Source organism: Athene cunicularia (assembly GCF_003259725.1).
Source record: "Athene cunicularia isolate RWA chromosome 7 unlocalized genomic scaffold, athCun1 chr7_part1, whole genome shotgun sequence".
Classification (NCBI taxonomy): Eukaryota; Metazoa; Chordata; class Aves; order Strigiformes; family Strigidae; genus Athene; species Athene cunicularia.
The window spans coordinates 38,330,304-38,337,367 of NW_020799107.1; positions in this window are offsets into that span (position 1 = coordinate 38,330,304).

The following is a 7,064-nucleotide window of genomic DNA, read 5'->3' on the forward strand; positions in this document are numbered from 1 at the left end:
GTCACTTTCACTTCAGTCCTCTGCATTAGAACAGTTTTGCTTCAACTGTACACATTCCATTCAGAAAACAATCATACCTGACAAACTGGAGACCTTAATTTTCACAATATATATGAATTAGAGACAAACTTAAGCTCATGAGCAGACTGCACTTGTTTAATTTAGCATAACCAAAATTAGACACTTTTAAAGTAAGATCCAAAAAGTTTCTTTAAAAATAGCATTGTGATATTGAAGCTACAAATCTCTCAATAAGTCCCTAAAAAACCAAAGCCAAACAAACTAAAAGCTTTGTTGCACCAGAGCAAAATCTATTTCAACACTTCAGAATTACCCATCTATCACATTCCTAGTACTGCTATTTCTCTTAGAGCTATAACCAAAGTCAAACACAGTATATTCATGTACAGAATGGCCAACTTAATAGTTAAGACCATTTATGATGATCACGGTTCTGTGTTTAAAAATAATGTTGTTTTCTATTAGGAGCAATGTCTAGCAAGTATAATTCTGAGATATTCTTATTTTAAAAGCTGCATTTCAGAGAGCAATTACCCCCCAAAATGCTCTCCTTATTAGTACTATGTCGTTCACATTCACAGCACTGCTAGGTTATACCTGCTCCACTCAAAGACAAAACAAACAGAAAGGCTAACATCTTCACACAGTTTCTGATATGTTTTTAATGTTCTCCTTTCACAGATGATCCAGAGGGAAAACAGGTTGAGAACTGTATGTCACAGGTGGCCTCTTTCCGCCTTCTTTTATGTACAAGTTACAACAGGCCTTCCCTTCACCAGATGCAAACTCTATGCCTCAGCTACTGTAAGCCCCACAGCACACGAGTAGTTTCAACATTTTTATTTATCACTCCAGCCAAACACATTAGCTCAAACTTAAGTGCAACTTACTCGCCACGTTGTGTGAAGTTTTTAGGATACAACATTTTTCACTTCCATTTAATATAATGCTAGCAACATACTCTGAGTTGACAGCTACTGTGGTTTGTCTTCTTGGATTTTTTTTTAGGTTATAAGAAATTGGTACTTTTCACATAGCAGTTTTGTTGTTTACTATACTGCAACCACAACTTTTTTTCCCAGTGAAAAGGAAGAATTTTTTTTGCCATGTAACTAACCTCTAAGCACCTTATATATTTTTACTAGTAGTTTCACATTATTCCCATTCCTAAAATTCTGTTCAATGCTGAAGACCTTTTCAGAAAGTTCATAAAAACATATTTAAAGTATATTCAAGACATGCATATGTTTTTAAATAAGAGCTTCTTGTACATAAAAAATAAAAACTCCTTTTTTGAACAAAACTCTAACAACCTGTAGTAAAGTTCTGCTCAAAAATCTCTCCCTTGTAAAAATCTCATACCAGCACCTCTGACAGTTTCAGATGGCTTAGGACTTTAACACTTGAAAGGCAAAAATCAGAATTCCAAATTTACGAAACTGGATTTTCTTGTTATTTTTCTAGTATGTGCTTTAATTTCTACTTCTAATATGTAAATTGTTACACCTTATGCACACTGAAAATGTTGCATTTTGTAATTCTGTGGTCCAAATATTTACATGTGCTAATACACAAGCACAAACACCTACACCCTATCCAAAGCTTAAATTTTCTAAAACTGACAAAGGATTTGTTCCAGTCATCAAAAAGAAATATTCAAATATAACAATTATTCAAATGCATTGAACAGCCTATACTTTCAAAACTTATCTTAAACTAAAAATAAAATATTTTTTAAAGTTTATAATAGAACAATGAAGTCAATGCTCTAAGAATTAGTAAAATTAGTCTAGGATTAACAGTTGAGGCCTGTAAGAATCCAGTCCATAGCCCAAATGTTTGTTCACACAAAGTTTCAAAAACAAAGGAGTTGTTTTAATGGCTTGTCACTGTTTTTCAGAATGCTTTATTTGGCAAAAATACCTGTTATTTTTCTTGCAAGAAAGCTGTGCAGTTTGGTCTGAATGGAATTTTATTTGCATCTACCAAACGTTTACTAAATCAGTGACAAACGCATTTATGGAGACATGCACTATAGTGCAAAGTGTCCCATTTTAGGACTTAATGGAAACATACACAATTTGATACAACATAATTATGTATCAAACACCTAAACCACTTGTCAAATCCAAAAACGAAGCAGCTCTTCAATTCTATCTTCTACTGACCCATTAATCTGACTACTCATGGCCTTCTCTCCAAGTCCATAACAAAATCCCTATTCTCAAGTGCTTTTTTTCCAAGTCAGATGAGTCACAAAAAGGTAAAGCAGAAGTTGCCAGAGTAACTTAAGTATTTAGTTTATCCTCCCCTCTAAAACATCTGTTCCCATGGAAAGAAAAGGAGAAACTAAGTCAGACAGTTCAGTTTGGTGGCTGCTGGTTCTCCAGTTCTGCTTTTGTTCCCATGGCAACTGATACGGCATCAGGAAAAACAAATAAAATAAAAAGGATAAACAACAGCTGAGGGTAGAAATGCTATTTCACAAAAAAAAAAAAAAAAAAAAAAAGTACTCCAAAATGCTGATAAATATAAATTACATTAGAGGCCCTGTGCTAGAAGTCAAAAAACAGTCTGTGAAAATAACCACAGAAGTACGATCTTAAGCATCAAACTCTTCATTTATAGAAGAATCTGCACAGCATGAAAACTCTTCATCATGCAGTAAAATCCTTCCTCCCCCTTCCCATGTAAGAGCACACATATATACTGCCATACACACTTGTCATCTATTTGCTCATGCATATCTGGCACCGTAACAAATGAGCTTGTCCCAGGCTTATTTCAGAACAGAAATTGCTTCTGTTTTCTTTCCGTTTTTTTCTTTTGTGCAGCTCAGCCCGGAACTGCCACAAGCACCAGAGATTAAATCCAAAGTATTCTCAGTAAGTGCTACCCCAGTCACTGTTATCCTTGGCCACCGTCTCAAGAGAAAACAGAATGGGCTGCTGATTGGACAAAACTTTAATCATGTCTCTGCCAGTAAAACATGGCAAAATACGAGCAATTACTTTGGTCTACACATTGTTCTTTAACTCTGCCGTTTCCTGGACAGTTTTTCCTTCTGAATGCTTTTCAACTCTGATCCTGCAACTCCTGGTTTGTTTTTCACCCTGCTGAAGCTAACAATAGGTTATGGCCTACAACCTACAAGGATCTTATTGTTTTGCCCCCATGTTTCCAGTTCACTTGAAAGAGGATTACATACACCAATATATATTTAATATAAGCAACACTGCAACATGCAGTTGGTTCAAGACTCTTTCTTATGCATGGAAAATACATACATTAGGACTAAGGACTAGGTATGGAATGTGCTATCTTCAACCCTTCCTTTCCAATTTTGACAATATTTGAGATCCAGACTATTTTAGAAATGTATGAGGTTCATCTTATCAGATACAGTGTTAGGAGAATTTATTCAAGACAGAGAATGAAAATATCCTCTTCCTCAGAATTAATTTCCTAGAGCTGGAGAGAAGGTAAACAAATATTTGGGGGGGGGGGGTAGTAAAGGCTGAATTTACAAATATCACCCCTGATATACCTGAAGACTAAATATACACACAAAGGGACAGGGAAGGAAAAGTATATGGAAAAAGTCTGTAAGTTTGAAGTTACAATACATAAAATTATTCTCTATTACGTGATGTTAATGGCAGAATTCACATTAACAAACTCAATGCAAAAAGAGCACAGTAAGGAACCAAGAACAAAGGACAGGATAATCAGTGATGACTGAAAAAACTGTGGTGAGCAGTCACAAACCGAAGATGATTTCTTTTCAAACCCTCTCATACAAAATGAAGAAACCTCTATATTAATTTAAATCTTAGAAGAATTTTCATATTTTGGCATCCTTATTATTCCAACTACACGAATTATCAAAGACACAAAAAAATCAAATATCAACAAAACCAAAATTAAGAGCAACTAACTTAGAATAAAGGTCCGCCTACACAAGTAATAAACATTTTGAGAAAGAATAAAGGTATGTATGCTTCTCTCAGAAACCAGAAGTATGAATATCTAACAAACCTAACACTGAATTTCAATCACCATGTTCAGTAGTCACTGATAAACACATATTCCATTAATACATTTAGTCATTCTAAGAGTCTTGCAATTTTGCTCTCCGCAGCATCCAAGGATGATTCCACAAATTAAGCCAGCATCAAGGGAAAAGCACTACTTCTTGTTTCATATTAACAAACTATGTTTCACTGGGTTATTTTCATTCCAATATTTCAGTCATATCCGAAATGCTAAAAAATTGTTTTCTATTTACTTTACTACTCCAAGCATGACTTTATAGCACTTGTCATAGCCCAAGCTGAAGATTTCTATATACTCTCATCTCATACGGAAAGCGTTCCAAAACTGATGATTCCTTTCAGTTTTATTTGCTCTTTATTCTACTTGACAGGGTGACCTGAATTAATACAATGTCCTAGATGTTTTCTGGTTTGTCTTTTTTTTTTTTTTTCTTCCCAGTATTGTGTCAAACTTGCATTGTGACTGCTGCTAAACTAATGTTTTTAGCAGAACTATGCATTATGACTCCAATTTCTCTACCTAATGGCAGGTAATGAATTTAAAACCCATCACTGTGTATGTTTAGTTCATGTTATTCTCCCTGCTTCCCTCTGCTCCATGTACATTACTTCAAATTTATCAGTGACTAATTTCATGCAGCCACTTTGTCTCCTGAGATTCTTCCAGTTCAGTCTGATCTTTTTTCACAATGATAAAACTTTTTTTCATTAACAGATAAACTCAGTCTGGACCCTATAAGGTCCTTTCAAATCACATCCTATTAAAAAATAATATCCCACATTGTAACCAAGCCATCAAATAATCTGACATCTCTCGTTGTAAACACAATCTACTCAGTAGCAGAAATAAATATGGGTGTCATGAATTTAAAGTACGTTGTTTGTAAACACAGTTCGAAAGATCTCAACTAGTGTTAACTTCTTTTAATCTGCACACGGCTGCTTCTTTTCCAGAATAAAATTCAGTAAGTCAGAATTTCAGTAAACCAAGTATCTATAAAGCATGTGGTGAATTCATGCTGAAAGTTAAATGATCTTACAAAACTGGGTATATACATGAAGCAATCTGATGACTCTTTTCCTACATAGCGTAACATTTTAGAACCAGTTTTCCATTTTTCTGTACCTAAACGTTAACATGCATGTCCAAGAAATAAGTTTCTTAACTTTCATTACGATACTGCAATGGGATAGTTACAGAGTTAGACAGACCCAATCACCACACCAACTACAAAAGAAATAATTGTCTTTTCAAGAAATTTAAGACAGACAAAATAAAAGGCCCATTATGCCCTTTTTTCAGGGGAACAGTTTAGGTTCCAACAGTTTTGACCTGGAAAACGGGCATTAACTGATTCTGTGAACATCTTTCCATGGCTAATAACATAGGCAAACAATTCACAAGTCATTTACTTGTCATCCTACTTTTTCTTCCTCCAAGTATACCATCACAAACTTCAGAATTAAAAAATATGAATAAAAAAAGGTGCCAATTAGTCATACCAGCAACTATCCCTTTTTACCAAGCCAGAGAAACCTTTCAACACAGTACTAGATCACTGTACATACAAAACGATACACGAATCTTCATTTCTACCCTTGACATTCTGAGATTATAAGTAGCATATCTAAATAACACAGGTAACTTCTCTAAACTGCTCCTTTATTTCTTTTGGGCTGGCAAGAACTATCTATCAATCTCTCTAATGCTATACTGAAACAGTGGTCACTGTGCACCTCCAGGCTGACCAAATCCTAACATAATAAAATGCAACTTTTGCTTCTAAAAAATCAAATACCATATACCTCAAACACTCATCTGAAACATCTCTGAAAAATCTGTATGTTTAAGTGTTTGTCACTGCTTTCCACAATCAGCAGTTCTTGCTAAACAACATATTAAAACCCGCAGTGCTGTTTTCAGCCCAAGAATACTGACTTACTATTCCTGGGTCACCTTTTCTGTCAGGGGTCTCCCCCAGAAGTTAGCATATATTTAAAAAAAAAAAAAAAAAAAAACAGACTTGAAATTTCACACTCAAATAGCTCTTTAAAATTTAAGCAAACTTTTGCAGAAGAGTACAAATTATTTATTGAGTTATGAATCACTCAAATTCTATATGGAAACAGACGCTTCTAAGGGGCTGCTAAACTAAAGAAGATGATTCTGTGTATAAATAGAACATAATATAATGAACATGAAGATTTATACACATCACCTACTTATCTTAGCACTTAAATTATCTATATTATTGCCTATGCCACTGGAAGCAACAGGAACAAACAAACACTAAAGAATGAACCTTTCTCTCAGTCCAAGATTTTTAAAATTAATAGAATGCAGGCCAGTTCTGTTGTGGTCAATGTATGAAGCAAAAATAAGTAACTCAGCTTTACCACAAGAGATTCCACTTACCTGCATTTCAGGTATCTCCTACAACATATAACACAAATCATTCCACAAGATGATTCCTTACGTATTTAAGCACATCACAAGATACCAAAACTACAGTAGTTATCTAACTTAAGCATTTAGAAGCAAAGAAATAAAAAATGGTTGTCCCCCCTACATGTCTATTATTATAAAGTCTTTACACTATTAACATGTCTCAAAATACATATTTCCATGACTGAATAAAGACTGTAGGGTACATTTAAACACTACTCTGAATAAACCTCTTATATCAACACAAAAAACTTTGCAACAATGCTGTATGTCCGTAACTTCATTATTTTTAACACTGAAAATTTACTGGCATCTGCAAGAGTCAAAAAGATTATAAAATTACCTCAGTGATAATCAGAAACAGCTTGACACACAGAAAATATCTCTCAAAAAACCCAGGAAGTTATTCCAAACTGCACTGTATCTTTCATACATAGAAATAAAAGGAAAATTACCTAGCATAATCTGTTCCTTTTAGTTCCTAAAGCTAGGAGAAAAAGGGTATTTTATAACTGATTGCACTTACTAGTGCACTTCAGTTT